This window comes from Cydia splendana, chromosome 2 (assembly GCF_910591565.1).
Source record: "Cydia splendana chromosome 2, ilCydSple1.2, whole genome shotgun sequence".
Taxonomy (NCBI): domain Eukaryota; kingdom Metazoa; phylum Arthropoda; class Insecta; order Lepidoptera; family Tortricidae; genus Cydia; species Cydia splendana.
This window is the reverse complement of record NC_085961.1, coordinates 16424225-16448866: the sequence shown is the minus strand read 5'-3', so window position 1 is coordinate 16448866 and position 24642 is coordinate 16424225. Positions and strand designations below refer to the sequence as shown.

The 24642-nt window shown below is 37.0% G+C and overlaps 1 protein-coding gene and 1 pseudogene across 1 annotated transcript in view; both read right to left on the bottom strand.

Moving 5' to 3' along the window:
• LOC134805060 (uncharacterized) overlaps positions 1 to 7184 on the bottom strand; it is a 35256-nt gene extending 28072 nt beyond the window's left edge. Inside the window, exon 1 of the mRNA XM_063778348.1 lies at positions 6827 to 7184. The gene's annotated coding sequence lies outside the window, so the exon portion shown is untranslated. The remainder of the gene's footprint in view (positions 1 to 6826) is intronic.
• A 3615-nt stretch (positions 7185 to 10799) lies between these two features.
• Positions 10800 to 12793, bottom strand: LOC134800343 (uncharacterized; annotated as a pseudogene).
• Between the last annotated feature and the right edge of the window lie 11849 nt (positions 12794 to 24642).

Here is a 24642-nt window from a genome sequence, read left to right as displayed (position 1 = left end):
TGCCGGCGTCTATATTTCCGTGTTCTTATAACCCGGCAACCTTCAAATCAAGAGTGAACAGGCACCTTCTGGGCGAGCTCGCTCCATCGTAGGCCACGTCTACGCCTCGGCTAGTCTGTGGGCATGAGTAAGCCCATTCATAATATAAATATATATATATTAAATTATTTATACATAACCCCAAGGTCACTGTTGCAGACGTATTTCATATAGGATTTTTATTTTTGTGTAAAGTTGGCGGAGTTTCCGACCATTCAGCCACCGTGTTAATATCATAGGTACTTATTAAGTACCTACTTTGCACACGAGCTATTGGAAGTTACTACTTTTGTAATCCGTTTTTCACTAAAAATTAGGGAGAAGTAAAAAGTACCTTAAAATTTTATTAACTTTCGGACTAAACGTTAAAATGTATTTTTTGAAAAACTGAAATGTTGTCAATTGTTTCCCCGAACACCAATCAAATTCCTCACACTAGTTATCATCAAAAGGCCACATTCTCACATCTCACACGCTACTTTCCATTTTTATTGACGACCATTGCTAAACAAAGGTGAGATCCCAACTTCCCAAGTTTAAGAAATTAATTAGACACCTACTCGTACTTATACTATTTTCTCACGCGGGTCAAAAACATGTATCTATGCATAATAGCCTATTTGGATGGGGCTTTTACTTTGTAATCACAGTCAGCAAAAAGTCGGTACCAGGAGGAGAACAATGTCATTCACTTATAGTCAGATGCGACATACCCAGTTCTTTCAAGCGAACACGTAGAACAATTATATTGGACTAATTTCTAGTTGATAATAATGATTTTACAAATTCATTATTTGTTTGTACAGAAAATACTAATTCGAAACTAAATCATTGTATATGAAAATGTAGTAAATATTTATATGCCCTTGGATATAAGCCCTGAGATTTGGGCGGGACTTTTCTTATCAAAGATTTACTGGTAAGATTTATCCCAAAGACTGATAAACTATAGTCAATTGGTACCATCGATCTTTCTTAACCGGAGAGAGTGTACAAAAAATAAGGGACAATCCTTGATATTGAAGCCGGCCGGAGACGAGTTTCACCTATTAAACTAACGATTAAATGGCGATTAAATAAATGCCGACGAGACAACCGTAGACGCGCGGACGTTTCCTGTTTACCACTCGTTTGTAGGGAGCCGTGTGAATGTAGTCCATCTGCTTACAATGACCTCCTTGCTGCTGGTGCTAGGTTTCCGGATTTTGTCACGAGACTCCGTGGCCAATACACTCGACCGGATGGTTAGCCGCGTAAAGGACTTTCTTTATAAAGCTATATAAAGGTTAAATTTGAATCATCCACAATAACCATGACATAATTCAAAGGAGGGTGGGCTAATTGGGCTATATGACCAGTAAGGACAAGCGATATGTCACTGGATAGTTTATTCTAAGTTCTAAAACTTTTACTAAGACAGGTAGTCCCAAATCTTTGTGTGAAAAAAGTTATCGAGGCATAAAAGTAGTTTGAGCTGAAACGTTACTGTGTAGGTTTTATCCTCCAGCTGGGCACTTAACACAACTCATAATTGACGCCTCTTTTGTTTGAAAAATAGCAATGATTGTTTAGTTGGTATATCGATATTTACTTACTTTATTATGTGTATTTTGTTATAAAACGTTTAAAAACCGTTGTACAGAACTAAAACCCTATAATAATAAAAATGATGTTAGTGCCGGAATGTTTATTTTATCTTGCCATAACTTTTTTCACAAAGCGATAAGAGATTTCCCGCCATACAAAAAGTATGTAGAATATAAAAAAACCTTTACAATAATATATGGTTTGGCATAACTGGATTAATTTTGCATACTAACTGTACCAGAATTTGTTGTACCCACAAACCATTACTCAAGTAATGGCGATTCTTAAACGATGCAACTCAGTGTTCAATAAAGTCACTACCTATTTCAATCATCGGTATCATGACAAGAACAGATCCGTATAAATAATTTAAAATTTGCTTTGGATTAACGGATAACAGCCTCACAACTTTGTATGAAGTTATTGACATAAACTTGAAATATGTTGCCTTACTAATCTTTGCTGCATATACACTTCTTCATTCCTAAATAGGGGTTTGCCATGCAATAAGACGATATATGGACGCTACATTATATAATTATGATTTATGAATATAGGTACAATACCGGTCGTTAAAGATATATAAGTACGTAGTAATTAATAGAGCTGTAAGATGACAGGATTAAATTAAAATAGCCTGTAGGTACGTACACATGTATGTGTATTTACGATACATTCACCGCTGAGCTACTGTCGTAGCGCTACGTTTTAGCCAATAACATGGATATCCCGGTTAAGCATTTTCCATAGGTTAAGCATTTTCATTTTAACTTGTACTTTAAAGCGCGATATAAGTCGTATTTCAGAAACGTTTAACCGTCACATTCATGACAAAACTGACGATTGCTAACCGGCCGTTAATGCATGGTACACGGTTAAGTGAAAATGCCCATAAGATAGTCTGCGCTTGCGAGTTGTGGTATTTATTCTGCGTCTCGAAGTACGCTGCATAAAGCTTAATGCATACACACTGGTGCATGATTGCGGGCGTGAGCGTGACCAAGCGGGCCTGCGGCGCGTCTCATCAGCTAGTTTTATATGACCATCAACACACAGGCCGCGGGTGCGGGTCGGGCATGAGACCGGTCGCGCGGGGGTGTGCCCGGGAGTGTGAGTGTGCGTGCGCGGATGGGGCACGTGCGCGCGTTTCATTTACGTTGTATTTTATTACAACAAAATGGACCTTAATACTGACTTACAGACTACGTAGGACCCGCTGCCGAGCATTCACACTGCGCAGCGGGCCCGTCGCGGGCTCGCTTGGTCACGCTCACGTCCGCTCATGCACGCCCGCGCTAAGCTACATTTCACGGGGGTACTTGACCCCATGACCACCAGACGGAGATCGCTTCATAGTTTCACTCTCTGCTTAGGTATAGACAGCAACACTCCCAGCTGTACATCGGTGGACCTTATGCCTTTTGTAATAAGGTCCACCGATGTACAGCTGGGAGTGTTGCTGTCTGTACTATAAGTTTCAGCTTTGGCTTAAAAAAAGGAAAATTTCTTTATTTATGTATTTTTATAGCCAAAAGGGCATCAGCATTTTGACCAAACGACAATTCCTTCTCCAGAATGAATAATGCCAAGATTCTGTATGATCATAATGAGTCTGAAACGTCTGAGTGTTTGTTATCTTTGGTTTGTCCACGGAAGCTTCATAAGTACCTACGCGTGATAACCTAACTTTTTTTATGAAATTTATTTGATTTTTTGTGTAGACGAATTAATAGAGAACTAAAGTCAAAAAACAACTTACATCATATTATGTAGGTACAAGCGTACGTTACATTGTGATCGCTAATAATAAAAGCGTTCGAAATATTTCATCAATGAATCAAAATGTGATAATATCTGAGAAAATGTAATACCTACTTACCGCAGTAATAAAAAGCAGACGTATATTTTGAGCAAGTAAATCGCCCGCTATTCGTTACCAGCGGGAGGTATTAAAGGAAAGCTTGACGCTATCTATAGCGTATTATTATTTTCATTGTCAATTTTCGAGAGTGACTCTCTTTGGAAATTTTATTGACGCCTCACAATTCTTGTTTATTTTCTCTCTTGTCTTGTGACCTTTAAGGCGACATTCAAAACGAAACAATACCTTCGCCTTTCCCACGCCCGTGTCAACGTACCTTATTATTTAATTACCTATTCTCAGTCAAAATCCCCACTAACACACTTTCTGTACGAACAAAATTACATAAATGTAATAACTAATATCCCTCTCTATAATTTTTGATTCCATAATTACCCTTAAAAAATCTTTGATTCCTCTAATTAAAGGCCGATATTGTTAAATTCATTACCCGTATAACCTTTAGTTACGAAAACGTTTGACTATATGGAAATGAACGAGATATCACGCCATCCTTTACTCAAGCAGCAAGTGAGAATGGAATAGGACTATTTGATGCGATGACAATTCTGAATGATTGTGAACCCGCAGGTTAACTGCTAAATGGAGTAGAAAATTTTAAAGTAAACGCTTAAATGATCCGAATGATACCTGTAAAATTGAGCATGTAATTTAATCAAGACGATTTAAATAGTAATAAGTTGGTGGAAAATAAGTAGGTAAGTAGCTAGTGTACAAATAGGAATCCAAAAAAAAAAACAAATTAAACTATATATCGTTTTAGTTATACCGCATAGTAATATTTGTTTATTTAAGTTTATCATTTTATTGATGTGAATACAATTACAAACATATTCTTACCTATAGTTAAGTAAGTAAGTATATGTATGTATAAGTAACAAATGGCTAGGTATATATGTCGTAGTCAGATCGTATAATCCGCCGTATTACATTACGGCTAGCCGTTATCAAAAACAGGGGCGTTTTGAAATGCGGCGGTTCGACGATTAGCCGGATTGTCATTGCGATACGTTCTTCAATAAGGCGGCCAACGTTTAGCCGCATCGTACTACTATTTTAGATTGTAGAGTGACCAGTTCTTTCGGTCGCCTACGTAACCGGAGTTTGACAATGTTTGCAATTTAATTTATTTTTACCATGGTCCCACCGCACTACATGTGTTTATTTTCCAAAACATTTCCTTCGCAACTTAAATAGACGGAGCCCCGCAAGCGGGGCTCCTATTTCTGGGCGGTTTGCCCTTGGGGCATCTGAAGCTACCTAACGAACCTAACCTACTTACCTACCTACGCTTTTTTCCCCAAAGTGTAATGTTTTCACGGACGTCTCACTAAATCAATAGGTAGGTAGGTTAGGTTCGTTAGGTAGCTTCAGATGCCCGAAGGGCAAACCGCTCAGAAATAGGAGCCCCGCGAAGCGGGGCTCCGTCTAGTTAAGTTGCGAAAGAAATGTTTTTTGAAAAGAAACAGTCCGACGAACTCCAGATTTGATGGACACCCCAGTGTTTGTCAGGCAGCGCCACGGGTGTTAAAAATGGGAACTAAAAACTGTCAAAGCGGCGGCTAATGACTCGCTGTATTACATTACGGCTAGCCGTGTTGAAGAACGTATGGCGCCGAATACATTCCGGCGGATTCTCATTCAGCCGCATTCAATCCGGCTAATTGTTAAACCGCCGCATTTCAAAACGCCCCTGTTTTTGAAAACGGCTAGCTGTAATGTAATACGGCGGATTATACGATCCGACTGCGACATATATATCAGCGACAATGCATCATAAGAGCATTCCTTCGATTGTTTTTATAATATTAGCCATACCTAACCAATAAAACAAACAAATTAGTAAAGTAAGGACGCAAATCATGCAGAATTTCGTTCATTGACCTGCCTGTTCCTATCTTTATCCTATTTCTGTTCCGCCCATATGCCAGCGGTCAATGTCACTGTGAGAGCGGGAAACCAATATAATTATGCGCGTGCGATAGAGAAAGGAAATGGCGGGTCAATGTACGAAACTCTTCGTGCTTAGCGTCCACACTTTATAACTACCTAATTATAGGTATTATATAAACGTAGGTACCTACTAGTTTTGTTTTAACTGTTACAGTTGTTGTAACAGTCAATATACAAATTTTAATGTGGATACATTTCTCTTGAGAATAAATCCAAAGATTGTGGCAATGTTACGGATCACCTCAATAATTGTAGGACATTATATCCTGTGAGAGCTAAACTCCACTATTTATAAGCGTTGCACGTAGATACCTATTTCAAGATTCGCTTTAACATGTATACATAATTGTACATACATATCATGTATGTACGTATAGCTAAACGAGGATGCACAGCGAGGAGCCTGCATTTTCCGCTAGAAGTCGTGCCCTGTGCTGGTGAACGCACTCGGCCAATAGGCCAAGGTTGCGTGTTCACCGCAGTTGTCTACCGCTGTAAGCGGAGCGGAAATGCACTCGGGCGAAACAACTTATTAGTCATAATTATTAAGCAATGTCAATCTGCAATAAAACAATAAAGGTAACATAGTTAACATCCACAAAGTTAACCGAACGATACTGAATTTTAACCTTTTGAATATTGTCACCCCTTTGACGGCTTTGACTAAGGTCAATTATTGAGCGCTGAGTAGTTATTTCAAATTAAGATTTGAAATAACTACTCAGCGCTCAATAATACAATCTAATTACAAATAAGTTCTAGATACCTACCTACTAACCATCTGATACTTCATTGAAGTATACCAGTTCTACCCCGTGGGGGTACTTAATTACCCCCAGGTCACCAATGTTATCAGTAATATGTAATCACAATTATCTAAGTACCCGATGCGCCACCTCTAATTATAATTGTTTTTTAAATGCCCAATAATTGCCTACACTTGTAATATAACAAAGATGTTGTACATGTACAACCCTAACTAGGTACGTTTATGAGGAGTCACTAGATACTTCATAGTAAGTATTTTCGTAAAGAGCCGGAATTAAAGTTTATACCTACCAATTAAGCGCCTCTCGTGCGCACAGCACATGGGCGGGCGGCGCGGCGACCCGCTCTGGAAACTGTCCTAATTCACTTTCCTTTTACAATGTCAATAATGAAGTACTTTAGCAGTCACGGATATTAAAGATCGTGAATATTAAAACCTCGTTGCGGTCTGATTCCTTGATCTCCATTACACACATATACATATGCAGATTTCTTATATACCTATAGGTATATACCTATATTGGGATCTGTAGCCGTGCACAAGAAAAGGTACTTCATTTGATACTTATGATGACTAATAAATAATTAAATACATACGTTTTAATCTTCCAAAGTTTAAACAGCAAACCACCACACAGTCCAACACACACAGTCACAAAAATCCCACTGAAAATATAGTGCGAGCACGTGCGTACCGGCGTGTTTGTATGTCTGGCGCGGCGGTTCCGCGCGGCGGGCTAGTGACAAGTGTAAACTCAGGCGCAGGTGCCAGCCAGCCTCCCTCTAACAAGGTCGCCCCCACTCCGTTTCACCCAGAGAAAGTCTGCCTACATACATACCAAATTTCCGAACTGATTGAGTTGAATTTAATAGTGATGAATGAAGTAACCTGAACGAATCAGCACATTGCCCTTTACAATTTAATTAATTATATGTAGGCACGCACTGACTTAGAAACCACATTTTCTTTCAACAATGATAAGGGATATAATAAACATTTTCCTTGTAAGCAAACTTTTCATTTTAGGTATTTGATAAAATGAATGAATCTGTGAAAATTTCAACTGTATCGGTTCATGATATACATCCTGGTGACAGACAGACGGACAGGGGAGTCTTAGTAATAGGGTCCCGTTGTACCGGTTTTACCCTTTGGGTACGGAACCCTAAAAATCAAACAGTCGGGCATAGCTCTTCTTCCTCGCGTTATCCCGGCATTTTGCCACGGCTCATGGAAGCCTGGGATCCGCTTGACAAGTAATCCCATGGTTTGTCAGTCGGGCATAGCTATGATTAAAATACATAAAATTGTGTTATTTTCTACATATAATGTTAATATCCAGGGAGGGAAATGGGGAATACCTACATTTGTATGGAAAACCGGTTTTTAGGCAGTCGTCCCCTTTCATCTTAATTTTTGAACTCTACTTCGATGTAAATGAACTCTGCCGGTAGGTACTATAATTTCGTGAAACAATAACATTCTTGTCTAATTTGTTCTTATTATCCAATCATGACAACATACTCTAAGAATAGAAAGTGGCATATTTTCATGTTTCGAAACAGGTCATTCAACGTAATAATATCTTTAAAGGCTATGTTAACACCAAAAAATCATGTCTAGAATATTTTTTTTTGGTTTTAATATTTTTCCTTTTATTTGGTATTTTGAATCGCATGAGGTATTGTTCTAAATGTTCTCATATTTAGAAATTTAAAGTTTGCAGCATTATGAATTATTAATGTAACAATCACTAGTATTATATGTGCCTTGCAGGATATAAATAGGTAAGTATAGTAAGTTTCTAGGGTTATATAACACATGTGAATTAGGCGTTCCAATTCAATTAATATCATAAAAGCCACTAAACTTTTTTTAATAACGTCGCTAAATTTTATACGTGCCTGTCAAACCTTAAGGGTCGCTGTTTATCCCTAATGCTGTTAGAGAATGGTATAACTAATGGTAAGTAGGTACATAGATACTTTAGATATACCCAGCCGCAAAGTACAACGTAAGTACATGGCCACTTTATGAATGAATTCCATTCATAATGTGTCCATGTAATTTTTCAGCTAGTCTCAGACGTTGTACCTAATAACGTCTTAACGTTTATTAGGTACAATATCTGAGACTAGCTGAAAAACGATCTGTTACGATTTTACTTTCCCATAAACTTGATTAGAATAATAAGTTACCTAACTAAGCGTTTTGTCCTGTGACGATCCGAATAGCAAAAATCCATTGAGACTTTACTTTCAGCCCTAAAATAACCGTCGGGATTTTTATGTAGACCTACTTGATGGTCTTTACAGAAAAGTAACAATATGTAATGTTCCTAATTCATCAACATCATTCGTCAACCATGACAACTATCGTGAAGAAGATATAGGTACATACAAAATTACAAAAATGGGTTGTACATATTTGTGTACCTACGAGTAGTGTGTTAATTTCTCCGAGATAGCAAACCGCAAGAAAGCATGTTAAAAAGTAACAATTGGTAGTAAACTACATTTTATTATTTTCACATGTAGAAAGCTTTTATAGTAACGACATTTGGTGAAACTAATTATGCAGTGTTCTCACGGATAAAGACACTATTGGGTACATTTTTGTTATATTATGTATATGGAATATATGGGGCCTTGCCCCGCTGCCGGCGGTACCCTAGATTAGGTTTTTTTATAATGTGTTTATATGTATTTTTATGTGCTTTTGTATTTTACTTTTAAGTATATTCATGTTATAAACGACCTAACTTAAGAAGAAAAATAAATAAAGATATTAATATATTATTATATAGGTAATCTATATTACTATAGCTCTCAAAGTGTTTTACTTTTACTTCATAGATAGTTCTAAGAAGAGTAGGTACCTACCTACTTCCCTAAAATGTTTACTTTTATACTGAAACAGCCTACTCGTATATTGCTTTAAGACCCGGTGCGTTACCACGCTAGTTTATGCACAAAAATAAGATATGTACCTAGGTATATTTTCTCCCTAAAATAATTAATAAAATAATAAAGCATCAAACGTATGTTTTATGGAAATATCTGAGGCTAAGACAGACTGATGATTATATTAATAAGTTAATATTAATTCTTTATTTATTAAAAATAATTTTCTTCTTAACTTTATATCGGGTGTGAATATGTGAAAAACACAATGATTTCATTAACATAAAGACAATATTTTAAAAAAAACTTTAGTCTGATATCACAAGTACGTTACCTACTGAACCTACACATATCAACACAATTATTAAATAAAACCTTTTACAAGAAAAAAGAAAACCGACTTTTAAATCCTTTTGGGATTCAAGTTATTTTTTTTTATAATATAAAGGATTGGTCTGAAACGTCAACGGCTTGTACTTCATGTAAAAAAAAACAATTGTCACCGTACCCATCGGGTTTGAAAGATAGTACGCAATATACATACATATTTTGAGGATTTACTTTCCGATTCGAACAGCTTAGCGAACAACAATTACCGTCCTTGTTTTCCTGATGAAAGAAAGTTCATTTTTACTTTCACTGAATATGTATGAGCGTACATTTGCTTACCTACGTACCTAACTTAAATTAGGCATAAATGAATATTTATCTAAAATCAATGTGTATAATTATTGTACAACTGGAATATCACTAGCACTACACTTTATGAAACAAAGTCCCCACCGCGTCTGTCTGTTTGTATGTATGTATGTTCGCGATAAACTCAAAAACGATTACTGAACGGATTTTCATACAGTTTTCACCTATCAATAGAGTGATTCTTGTGGATGGTTTTATATAATTTTGTGTAACCCGTGCGAAGTCGCGCGGGCCGCTAGTGTCATTTATAAAACTTAAAAATGCTGTTTAATGAAATCAAATAATTAGAACGGATTAATTGTTTTATTTAATGAACAAACTATCCCAGTAACCGAAGACACCATTAGAGCTGTTTTATTCGTTGTTTATAATTAAAAGTTAATAGCTTTTACTGCATTATACACGGTGTTAAAAGCCAATGATAGAGAGCCTCAAGAGCTATCGATTCCCATATTTTTTTCAATTCGTTACCCAATGATGTGATTTTTTTTAATTATTGAAAACATAGATAGGTCCTTAATTTATATATCAAAAACACGTATTAGCAAATGCCCCTTTAGGGAAATAAATATAAAAACAATCGTATTGTAAATGCAAATAATGTTCATACTTTAAACAAATATTATTGTAAGCTTGTACACATTTTAAGGTAAAATAAACTGATATTTACACAATTTTAACTTTTTAATATATTACATACCGCTCAACTAACAATAAAATCCAAACGAAACATGACTTTCGACAAGGTTTCGCAAATAACTCTTCCGATGATTAGTCATTCTCGTATTTGTACTAAGAACCAAAAGAAATTTAGATAAACAATGTGTCCGGTGAAACTCGTCCTCAAGCCGAGAACGTGGGAAAAGGCTCGAGTAAACAGATTCCTACTCCGAAATAATAAAGACCTATTGAACTAATGTTAATTTTTACACCAAGTATATGTACATATATTAAACTATATTCTAAACTATTTTCTAAATTTAAGAAACCCTATAACTTGGCGAATCCAATGCGCCAGTATAGGATTATCAGGCCTTTCTGCAATGACATCCAGAATGCTGTTGGTACTGCTCCTAAGCCGACCCATCATCGAGACGATTCTCTTTCGCATAACCGCATGGAAATCGTCTGTATGGGCCTCGGCGAACATGCGCGATGCGCTACACCATGTGGGCAGCCCCAACAACATTCTGAGTGGGTCAATTTTCAAATAGGCATTTTTTGCTGTCCCACGGCTAAAACTCGAAGTCCATAGGACTAATAGACTGGGTATGTATATATTTTCATTCAATGCTTATAGCTTTAAAAATCATACACAAATGTTCCTAAAATATTATTAGTTCCTGACAAAATCGCATTTGAAGTTTCAAAAACGGCGAAATTTGCCGTTTTTCGCGTGTCCCAGTGGCGGCATAGCGCAATAAAAAAAATCATAACTTTGGATGTAGGCAACGTATTATAAACAACTTTGTATTTTTATAAAGAGCGTTTTCTAGAGAATTGATTTAATCATATTGATAAATTAATGCGTTATTTAATAAAACAAGGGAAGCTTTTTTATCGCTGTCCCGCGCAGCACCTGTTTTGTTATGACTTAAATATACCCCCTATAATCTTCTTTGTCTATTGAATAACGGTTAGATTAAATTTACGACGCAATAGTGCGGTTAGTTGGGTATCGATTGACATCGAATGTAGACGCGGAAACAGTTTAATTTATTTAAAAACAGGTAAGAATCTCTTTCGATGTATTTTGGTACGACTACAATGACATTTGTATGGACGCTTAATACGTTGGTACATAGTTGAAACAAAAATGTTTATTTTATAATAATAGTTGTAAATATAGTGTTAAACTATATAGTAAAATAAATAAGTGAATCGGTTGTATTGTGTAGGAAATATCGCTAAAAATATTATTGGCGACATGTCGCGACATTTGTATGGCGACATTTATACGGCTATTTTGACCGTAAAAATGTCGATTGTGGCATACAAATGTCGACACAGTGTCATACAGATGTTGAGAAGGTGCCATACAAACGTCGTCAGGGTCTTATAAATGCAACAAAAATAATAAATAGTGGCATATACATGTTGATACTGCCATATAATGTCGAAAAAATGCATTATACATGTCAAAAGCGCCTTACAAATGGCTAAATAGTGGCATACAAATGTCGATATTTAAACATCCATATAACATCGATAGCTAACTATAAAAAGTACAGAGGTGCCTCGTACAGTATATTTTTTGTTGTTAAGAACCCTTCCTAAAACGATGATTATACATCAGATTATTCAAAAATAAAAAATTGCCATACAAATGTCGAAAAAACACCCCCTTTAAAAAATTTACCTGAGTGCATTATTATACTGCACGCGCAGGGCATTTAAGGCTTTTTTCGTATACTTCACCCACAGGCTGCTCGAGTAAAATGATGGATTGAAAGCTTTAAAAAGCACAATTTTTACCTCTTAGAGCATCGAGCAAACCTGCGAGCGAGCATGTTAGACCTTACAGCCAATGCCCTGCACTCCCGCTCTATATCTAGGTCATCATTAAGGTCTTGCGTTATGATATGCCCTAGATATTTCAATTTATCCACAACAGACAGTGTGGTTCCATGCCAGTACAGGGGGTACAGAGCTTGGCGTGTAACTACCAGCCTTGAACATTAGCACCTGACTTTTCTTTGGGTTGTACTGCAATCCATGTGCATACGTCTCACAAACCGCAAGCAGTTTCCTAAGGGCACTGAAAGACGGACTGAGCAGCACCATATCGTCCGCATAACTAAGGTTATTGGCACAAACACCATGTATATAGCAGCCTGTATATGTGCTACTCAGTTCGTCTATCAGTTTATTTACATAGAGGTTAAAAAGCTTGGGAGACGTAAGCCCTCCTTGCCTCACACCACACTCAAGCTTATACTCTGTAGACATACTATCCGCCCATCTCACCTGGTTCAATTGCTGATTTTGGTATTGTGGTGATTTTGATAGTGGCTATTGACCTGTCACAAAACTGATATTTAGACATATTGTATTGGGTAGCTATTATTTTCTGTATCGTGTGTACTTGTGTAGGCTTAGAGAATGTAATAACCGGAGTCACCTTTATGAGCTTATATACCCCTCCGCCGAAAACCTTGCACAATTGTGCAAACTTTTGTATGGACTGACGTTTATCTACATTTGACGTGTCCCCTCCCCCGCAAAAATCGGCAGACTGTTTTGTACAGAAAACGACAGTTACTAAATGCTCAAAGTGTGTAGTGTCTAAGTGTATAATATAACTATCATCTGACATTCCAACACCTAGCATTTGTTGTTACAAATTCCTAATTTGTATTTAAACTGTGTGTAGGTACATACCTAGCTATAAGTAGGTAGTTTCACTTCTTCTCTCACTGGCCCATTTGTATTAGGATTTTATATGGTGTAAATAGGTAGGTACTAAACTTACATAGAGATACTAAACAGTATAGTTCTGACGAACACACAAGTTTTTTCTTCTGTGGAAAATAGTTAACAGCTTGTGGGCATGTAAGTAATGATTTTATCATACTCATCTAAATAAAAGGAGTAGGTACCTTTTCATGTAGATAAGGGTTAAATAAGATAATTAAATTTATAGACCTTAACTTTTGGGTATGTCTACAGGAAACTCGTGAACACAGTTTTTTGTTTGACCCATCACGCATACACATAGGCTTCATTAATAATTAATGATATACATATATAAAACGACTGTTAGTTCCCGTGACCCGTTTGTTCTCTACGCCAACCCTTCGTCACCCTTCTATTCAACACATACCTACACAATGCCTCTCTTTGTTCAAATGACTCTATTAAAGCGTACGTTTCTATAGCCCATGACGCATATTAAACATGGTTATTAGACTTATTCGTTAAGGTAAATACTGGATTACAAATTTCAGAACACATAGTACCTACCTATCATCATTCATCATCATCAATAAATAGTTAACAGCCAGAATACATAGTAATATAATTTTTAGGTAGTACTTTAATGTTACTAAACAAATAATTCTAGCATTTATTCAGCAAATCAGCAGCTCTAAAAGAAAAAATAACATTGTTGTATAATTCTCATAATTTTAATATTGTCATTGAATTCCATACGCGATGAAACTAGAATGCGGTCGATAACCACTAATAAGCAATTGCTTGATAAAACACAGATAGTACTTCGTTACAGTACTGCAGTTAAGCTCAGATGGCGTATAATCTACGATGAAAAAAAAACGCATTTAGCCAAAGCTAAAGCTTGACATAAGTAACCCAAACTAAGTATAGGTATTAGGTACGCTTTTTCATTATAATTTATGATAAGTACATGCAATTCAGCAAATTTTAGAAAGTGTTAGATCATAGTAATACCTATATAGTATTATTAGGAGACATCGCGTAATTACTACTATCTATTCTCTGTCTACTGCCATTCAGAAGACACAAAAAGACCATAGAACCAGGGATCTGAGAATGAATTAAAACAAAATATTATTCAAGAAAGCGTGAGTTTCCCCGTCGGTCCTATTATACGGCCTCCTGTATAAGCCGGCTTTCGCAATGTCAGCCATCCAATAGCGACTGTTAATTGCGATTAAACATCAGCAATTTTAATAGTCGATGCCGAACGTCATTTGTAAACAAGCTTCGCAATTCGCAACAGAACAGGACTAAGGAAAAAGCTTATCAATAGTTACTGCATTTCACTTTTAGACTTCCATAAGTGCAGCGTTGTCCCTTTACCTACAGTTTCAGATGTAGCGCTTGATCTTCTACCATCGTAATTTCTCGGAAACGTTCGTATTTGTAATGCAACTTCAGGCAACGTTAGTACTTTTTGTACTGCGGCCCGATTCGAACTTTAGGATACGTCCAATATTACGTCTAGAAACGATATGGATTAGATATGTCAGTGTCAAAAGTGACGTTTTTGTTTGAAGAAACGTCTTAAAGTTCGAATCGGGCCGTTAGACTGTTTGAAATATCATGATACGTTCGTAAGTTTCCGTGAAAATATTGCCGTCAAGGATAATGCACTACATCCGTACATTAACGGTGCGTTATTCTTTTATGTTTAGCTCCGTCGATATTTCGCATGAAGTAGTAAAGCGTCACGTGGTGGGCCGGCCACGGCTTGGAACCCCAATGCCACTACCACTACCTAATCGCAAAGTCGAATGCAGTCAACGAGTGCAGCATGCACTCACACTTCGAATTAATATTAACATGAAGTACTCAATTGGCGTAAACAAGCGTCCAGCAGAAATAAAAGTAACAGATAAACTTATCTGACAGTAGCCGAGTTGTATCACATACCAAAGCGGCCGACATCCGTATCAAAATCTACGTCGTGTTTAAACTATTTTTTTTCCAAGAGGAAGTGAAAACTTGGGGCGATGTCGGTCGGCAAGGTCGCGAGTAGGATGCGCGCAAGTGGGCTGTTGTCACTGCGTCTGCGCAGCACGCGTCGCATGTGCGTTCACTTGAGCTGAGTGCGCGGATATCGAAATACACATGTACCTACTCTTCAACTAGTTGTTATCAGTGTGTAGCTAAAAATTAAGTATAATCATTTGATGGATAATGACGTTAAAATTAAAATATTAGGTGATGATGTTTATTTCTTTAGGCAGTCGATTCAGAACGGAAATATATCACATTCCATGTTTTTTATTAATAAATGATGGGTGCGCTTTTATCAATGTAGTTTTCGTTTAGACTCTTGCACTATCTTTTAGAGAAGCGACAGCTAGCGAGCGAGTCGCGTGCCGCCGCCCCGGATATGTTTCTAGGAGATTCTACTATGTATCCCGGCTCTTCAATGTTCATGCTTACCCAAGTTTCCGTACTTAGCTGACACTAGCTCCACTTGAAAAAGTGATTACTACCCAAAAGCTTAGTGTGCTCATTCCATACATGGATAAAAACCCAATATCACATATAATTATATCAGTAGGTACTAATTTAATCACATACTTTACCATTTTTTTCGAAAGACACATTATTATACATATAAATACTTATATGTATAGTTATCTATTACTTATTCATTTCCGTGAACTTATTATTTCGCGTCTTATTACTGTCTGTAGTTTTAATATTACAAAAACAAGAATCTAGTCTACCTATTTAGGTATTGGAGCTACTCCTTAATGTTATAATGAAGAAGTTCTCGTATCTGAACACTAGTTAGACGAGCGCTGATCGAACAAATTGGACATGCAACCGCTTTGCCGCGACCAATCTAAGTTACTTTAGAGTTAGGTGGCTAGATGTCGGTATATCCTACAAATTATTTTTAAAACTATACCTAAGGTGGTGGTACTAATGCTCGACATGCTAATGCCCAATATGTGACACCCTGCTGTCACCTCTATTGACAATTTATTTATTTAAGTTTTAAGTCAGGCAACAAGGCCCATATTACAAATACCTTACTTACAGACTAACATACATATATATTTTATAAACAATGACTTAAGTTTCGAGATGACATGTACTGGGACCGCATCGAGCACCAGTAATACCACCACCTTACATAAGCATAACGGCTGAAAAGATAAGACCTCCATGTGCTCAACTAAATTGACTTTGAGAAGTGGCAAGTGGTACACAGACATGGTACCGGACATTTTTGAGACACGTCTTGTGCGGAGCCCAAGCTAAAATGTAGAGACAGAGACCCTTCCGACAATTTAAGAAAATCTGTTAATATAGAACGAATACCTACCAAATAAATTCTCCTATTAGGATCATAATGCTCGTGATTCTGAGTAGAAATAAAATAAAGATTACCAAATCTAAAAAACGTGTAGTGTACAACTATAAATAAAATGGCCCACATTGTTAAGAGCTTACGAGTGACACATGGCGTATGAATAAAAAACTAAATATGAATGTTCAGAGTTTTTCTCGAGCCCTTCTGGGTTGCCATTCCTGTCCCTAAATCCAGTCTGGCCCTAGCCGTCAACCCTTAGCCTGACAACCCCCAACCTCTGATCACTGAAGCTCTCGACCCTGAACTCCCAACCCCCGACCCCTCAACCCCAACCTCCGACCCCTCAACTCCCAACACCTCGATCTCTCAGTTCCCGACCCATCAACGCACCGTCCCCTCAAACCCCCTACCCCTAACCCGTCAAACACCACCCTTAGACTTTACCTCCCACGCCTAACTACCTTTCAGTCAATCAGTAGGTTGTAGAGTTTTTTCTTCATATTATACTAGTAGTTCGCCCCGAACTGAGAACTCGCGGTTTGGCAAAAATTATATAGAGCGATTTTGTTGCACCTACTTACTTTTATGGTAGGTAATCATAGTGGTTTATTTAGTTTAGGTATCAGTGGTTTTCCGGGTCAAGGTCTGAGTCTGGGTCCGAGTCCGGGTCCGGGTCCAGTTCCGGGTCCAGGACCAGGTCCAGGTCGAGGTCCAGGTCTAGATCTTGGTCCAGGTCCAAGTCCAGGTCCAGGTCCGGGTTCAGGTCCAGATAAGAGCCCGGATCCAGGTTCAGGTCTGGGTCCAGGGCCAGCTCCGTCAAAATCGAAATTCGAAATCGCCAAACGTGTACTACGCGTCGTTGAAGAGTTCCGTTCTGATCATTATCAGCAGTTCCACTCCATCAAATGCGACAGTTTTTAATGAAAATGCTTTTTTTCTGATGAAAATTCAAAAATCTCTATACGCATGCCTTTAAGATTTGAGGAGTTCCCTCGATTCCTCATGGATCCCATTATCAGAACTCGAGCTTGACAAAAATGTGGCTTAAAAACTTAACTTACTTAACAAACATAACGAAGAGGACAAATCGCTAAACGTGAACTATGCGTCGTTGAAGAGTTCCGTTCTGATCATCATCAGCAGTTCCACTTCATCAAATGTCACTTTTTTGAATGTATATGATTGATTTGTTGATAAAAACAAATAAATCACTATATGCATGCCTTTAAGATTTGAGGAGTTCCCTCGATTACTCATGGATCCCATCATCAGAACTGGGTTTTGACAAAAACGGGACCAATCTGTATGTATATACATACAATCAAATAAAGAATTTTCAAAATCGGTCCAGTAATGACGGGGATATGGAGTAACAAACATTAAAAAAAACCGGTCAAGTGCAAGTCGGACTCGCGTTCCAAGGGTCCGTACATTACCCAATTTTTAACAATGTATTTTTTATATGTGAAACGCGAGTGAATTGCCTTTAAAAAACCCCTAGGGGTCAGATCAAAAACTAACTAATTAGTCCGACTCACGCTTGACTGCACATTTCTAATAGGTTTTCCTGTCATCTATAGGTAAAGAACTATAATGTATTTTTTATTATTTTAGACCCAGTTGTTTAGTATTTATTTTAAAATTACAAAAAATATAAATATTGACATTCTTAAAATGAGCACTTTCATTTGATATGTAACACGATATAGTTTAAAAAACATTTTTTAATTTACTCATTTACCCCCCAAAAGTGGCCTCCATGATTAAAATTCATTTGTTTACGTAAGATATTCGTGTTTGGGTCACGAATTTACATGTGTGCCAAATTTTAACTTAATTGGTCCAGTACTTTTGGAGAAAATGGGCTGTGACAGACGGACAGACAGACAAACGCACGAGTGATCCTATAAGGGTTCCGTTTTCTTCCTTTTGAGGTACGGAACCCTAATAACACACAATTGAATGGATAACCTCCTCCTTTTGAGATTTGGAAGTCGGTTAATAAATGAGGGCGCCACTTTCTACGTAACTGTCACATTTTTGACGTAAAATGCTTACACATGGCAACAATTTAGTATGGACATTTTTGAATTCCATTTTATTTAATTTCTACTATTTTATGTCGCACTATAGGCGGCATTGGATCAAAAATCGCGTGGATTTATTGCAACTATTGCCAGGTCTGTGGAGCCCTTAACTGATAGATTTAAGTCACCATATAGAAAATAAACTGTATCTGTGGTAAGCCGAAATATTTCCTGTCAAATGTCAAATACCTATATTATGTTTATGTTTATCTTGCTAATTATTTCAAAATGGTAAATTTAAAAACGATATTATAAAAGTGTAAGCCGAGCACTTTCATTTGATACCAAACTCGACCATACTTTCTTGCAAATAAAATGACCAGAATAGCAAGCCCCCTCACAAACAGCTTTTTGGGCTTCTAAGCTTTTCTAGCTCAATAACCTCTTGATCGAGCCCGCTCATAATTTAATGACTAAAATATAATGCCCTCGACTACATGTTTACCCAATTTCATTTAAATAAGAACAAATTTACTTTATTTATTGAGTATCAAACTATCTTCTAACAGTTCGGCTTAAAAACATCGAAATGCCGGGACGTGCCGCTAGCCAGCCGCGTGTTCAAAGTTGAATTTAAGAACTTCGTTCGCTTCGCTCACTCGTTCGATAAGTACGGTCATACACAACGGTTCGCTGGCATCTTAAGTAGGTACCTATCATTGTTTTATTCTTTCTAGAAGATTAATATTGTTAAGGCGGGGTATCTGAATCAATATGAGTTTCAGATCTATCCGTTTGTGTGGCAGCCGGCATGGAGCTACCCTGAAAGCCAGATTGCAATTAAGTTTAGTAGTTTAGCTACTAACGAGCTCGTTGGTACTCTAATCCACTTCAAACAGGAATTATTGCGTCTCGCTGTTTACTATTTATACGTATGAGCTATTAGCCTTTTTATACAATAATTTCAAGCATTAAAATAATAGTACACGGTTATGAGTTATGAGTTACGCGGAACCATTGGTCATCATACCTACTCTATCTCTAAACTCTGTTCATCTAAAATGATTGTGCGTATCTTGTAATCTCGATGACTTTTTTCACCATGTGCGTCTGCCCATCCGTCTGCGGCTGGGCTCACTCGTAGTAGAAAATATTTCTAGGTCGTATCATAGTAAAAGTTATATTGTAATTTATAACTTAAGACGAAACAGGAGCTGAGTTTTAAATATTTTAGGTAAATATACCCGTCTCGCTAACGGAAGCGGCACCTAAAAGTAGTGCGATAAGGACAAGGCGAAAAATCCTGCGTAAAAATCTCAAAAATCGATGTTTCGTACTCCTCTGTTTCCTCCTCCAAAACTTAACCAATCGTAACCAAATTTGGAAATCTAAATGATTATGAAATTATCTGTGTCGGACCGTTTTGCTTTTTTGGCTAATTGATATCAGTTTTGAATGCCACGCCTCTCATTGCGGCACGGAGGAAAACGAGGAGTACGTTTGTATGGAGAAATGACCACTCCCGTTGGCTCTTAACGTTTTGTTTTACTATAGGTAACGATCATATTATTAATATTGTAATATTGATAGCCCACGCAGTGCAAATGTTATTGTCATAATTTCATAGAAGTTTGATGTTTAAAATAACACTCGCACTGCATGGGCTATCAAAATCGTTGCAAACTTTTCTTGGTCTAACTCTAGTAAGATTTTATTTAGTTATGGATTTGTTTTGGGAATAAAAACATTGAATACCTACATACCGTATGTATACGATGTTAACCTGCTCTCTTCTATCTGTTTTCTAAATACACAAAACATAACAAGTCATCTTAGGATGGTTCTTAACTGTTTGGTCTGAGAAAACCATCAATGAATCCCCATCTCCATGTTTAGGATCCGGTTTGTTGAACGATGCTACCACGACCAACTTTTGTTTCAGTACGAACCTTGTGGCCGGTATAGGTAAAATGATCACATCTGTCTTAAATGGCATTTATGATCCACACGGGAACATATCATTTTCAACCTTAGGCTTATTGTGATAAAGTGTAAGTACAATCAGAAAATACTGCGACTGTAACAGGGAGAGGAGGACGTAACTACATTGACCGAATGAGACGACAGCTGTTGAGACCAGGCCTGTAGATTTTAAGGTCGCATTTACAATGCTTTAATATGGGTCGCTATTTGACGGAAGGAAACAAGATAGTAAAACTTACTATGCTGGTTTATGGATGAGCAGAGGTTATTGTCCATCTCCGTATTATGCGTCTGTCATGCTCACTGGAAAATTACGGAAATTTTCTCTTAGTAACAAATTTACTAAACAAAAGTACCTACATCTAAAACTAGTAAACGTATGGAAATAAATAGATAGACACATCCGTGGATTAGGCGGCCACTTTGGCAGTAGGTACATAGTTAAAATATGACATTTGATAATTCATTTACCGCAAAACATAATATGGCGCTATCTTTTTTCTTTATACTTCATATAAACAATGAATCTTTGGCAAAAGCATATTGAATGATTGAACGTACACCTTAAAATACAGTAAGTATTTAAACTTAAGCAAAGTATAACTTCAAAAATTATGTTTTGAACATTTTCCCTCACTGTGGCAGTGAGCTTGCTTGTGGTGTGCTTTGAGGTGTAGGTACTGGTAAATATTGAGAAATCCAAAAATCATGGCAAAGGCAAATATACTTCAGGCAACTCAATGGCAAACTTACATATAGAAACTATGCATAAAGCATTGTCCTCTCTCTCTAAAAAGCCTATGGAGAAGCCTGTAAGAGATCGACCGACCTCATGGGTGTAATGCGATTACATTAAAAGTTCTGGTGAATACATTGATTGGTAAGAATTTCTCAAGAATGTTACTGACCAACACTCAACCCAAATATGTCGAATAGACGATAAGGTCCGCCTACGTTCTGAATTTCTGATGCGCTGCTACCAATCCGCGACTACAACTTGTCCATCTTTAATAACTTTACCATAGAGGTCAAAGTCGTGTTTTCAAGTTGATAATAAAAAATGTAAGGTCTTACTCTTACAGCTACTTTCCAACGTGTCAATAAGAGCTTTCGCTCTCTGTGACCGTCGCTCGCTTTGTTTGTTTTACTTATTTGAACATTCATTTTTGAGCCCCCATTGATAAGAGCTGGGTGACGTGAATTATAAATCTGATATGCCAGTGAATGGGCATCTCATTGTTTATCATCATCATCATCATCATTTCAGCCTATATACGTCCCACTGCTGGGCACAGGCCTCCTCTCATGCGCGAGAGGGCTTGGGTGGGCTATAGTCCCCACGCTAGCCCAATGCGGATTGGGGACTTCACATACACCTTTGAATTTCTTCGCAGATGTATGCAGGTTCCCTCACGATGTTTTTCTTCACCGAAAAGCTAGTGGTAAATATCAAATGATATTTCGTACATAAGTTCCGAAAAACTCATTGGTACGAGCCAGGATTTGAACCCGCGACCTCCGGATTGAAAGTCGGACGTCATATCCACTCGGCTACCACCGCTTATGCCGCTCACCGCTCATTGTTTATACTTATAGAATAATCTCTTGACCACAGATCTAATTGAGGAAGCATTTTTTGGACAACCCTCTATATAATTAATGTACACTCAATGAAATGAAATGATCATGAAATTTTGATTCAGAATTTTTTTGAAGTTATTGTTCCTTATTGTCATTTGTTTACTTTATAATAAAGACGATAATATACTCATTAGGAGATTTTAATTTACTGTTTTTATATTGTTGCGTGTTGACGATTCTTATTGTAAAATATTATTTTGTTTTACTTGTATTTTTTTAAACTATATTAATTGAATTTTTATTTATTTTTATTGTTCTTAAATTTTGTAAGTTTTGTCATTATCAATTTTGAATTTATAAGTACCTAGTTATTAATTTTATTCCAATTGTAATGATAATCCTTATTGGAGCTACAATTTAATTTCATTAGTGTCACGACCGTAAAAATAGCGTGCCTACTTTGCTCCAAGAATCGAAGTTTCAAATATTTGTTAAAATTGCTATATTGCTATCGGTACGCCGATTTAAAGAAGAGCATATTAATTACTGTCATGTTGAAAATCTTAAATGAGGTTGTGATATAGTTTTCATATAGGTATAAAAACTGTTGCTATATTGTTATCGGTACGCCGATTTCAAGAAGAGCATATTAATTACTGTCATGTTGAAAATCTTAAATGAGGTTGTGATATAGTTTTCATATAGGTATAAAAACTGTTGGAGCACAATTATCAACCCAGTGTAGAGCAAAGTAGGCACATTTTATGGTATGTGGAAAACAACAAATTTTGAGTCGTAACCTCAAATGTAAATTTTATTGGCATTGCATTGCAAAGCCGGAACTTCAAAAGGGCCTAAAGTTTACTTAAACCTTTCTTTTAAAACAAGTTTAACCAATTCCGTCCCTATCGACAAGCTAAACGACGTCAACACACTGACATACATAGTTTTATTTATTTATCCGCGTTACGCATGCGCGCCTCGTTGTCGCAACGATTAGCAGTCCGCCTAGTATCGTGGGTTCAATCCTAACTGGGCATTTTGAGCCGAGTTTCTCGTCAAATTTGGCGACCGTTCAGTATCTATTAACGAAGGAATACAAGGTGTAGGGAAAGGCGATACAGGCTACCTACTCGTAATGAACAAGTTTATAATTAGGGTTTCATAGCCAAAATCGTAAAAAACGGAAATCTCATAGATTCGTTATGTCTGTCTGTCCGTCATCAAGTCATCATTTTACTCGGAAACAATAAATATATTGTTATCAAATGAGATTGCTTTTCCATGCACCCTGGACCCCAGGGTCCCTAGCCAAGATGCCAATCGTTCCCTGCGTAGAGAACGATACGCTAATAATGTCTCTCTGGGCCCGATTCGGATTTTGAAATAGACATCTATTACATAATTATCTTTTAGACATCACCAAGATACGATAACGATATGTTTAAGATCTAACCTGTCAAATTTGACATTTGCGCGATTCTGGAGATACTCGTGAACGATTTCCACAGGATATGACTTAGAGATCCAATTCACATCTAATAGATATCTTACTCTATCTGACGTAAAAGTGACATTGATTGCCCGAATTGCGCTGCAAAAGAGGACTAGTTGATATCTAAACTATAACGTATCTAGAATGGATCTAGTACGTGTCGTCTCTTGTGAATATCTTGAAGTTCGAATACGGGTGTGTGTCGCACTAATATGTAAGAATAGTAGAGAGAGGTTACCATTTCGGTCGCTACGGCGCAAACGATTAGCATTTTGGCTAGGCATCCAGAAAAGCTTACGGTGTTGCGGGTGTGAATTTCATAAGATTATTGAATACTTACTATAATATATTTTATGCTTTACAGTTACCTACACAAGAACCTACTTTTGTTTAGGTTGTTACAAACATCAACATTTTTTTTTTTCAAATTACACATGTTTTTTTTTTATGTTGGTAGTTTTCATTCATCAGTGTAAATAAATATTGTTTCAATTCATACTTTCTAAAACATAATTATACTTAGGTAGTGGTTAGTAACCACTAGCCCACTGGTTACCTCTAATTGTAACTCGCCCCTTTGCTTGTATGGATTTTATTATGTTGTATGAAGGAACCCTCCATTATAATGTGTGGTCCGACACGCACGTCGCCGGTTTTTTTTACTATGGGTACCTAGATAAATGCGTCTTTAAATTTTAACAATCCATGGGTACAAAAATGATCCTTTCTTAACATAACATAATTATCACTACTATTATGCACATATATAATACACTACATATCCAATACATTTTACGTGATCAATTTAATTATGGCAGACCAATAATTTTTCGTACTAAATGATAGTGATCGATAAATCATTAAATGTTGCTGCTATAAAAATTGCAAGCCCATTATATTAGAAAGAACTAGTTTATTATGGGATGGGTATTTGCAATTAAATAATTTTACTTTCTCTTAGAGAAAA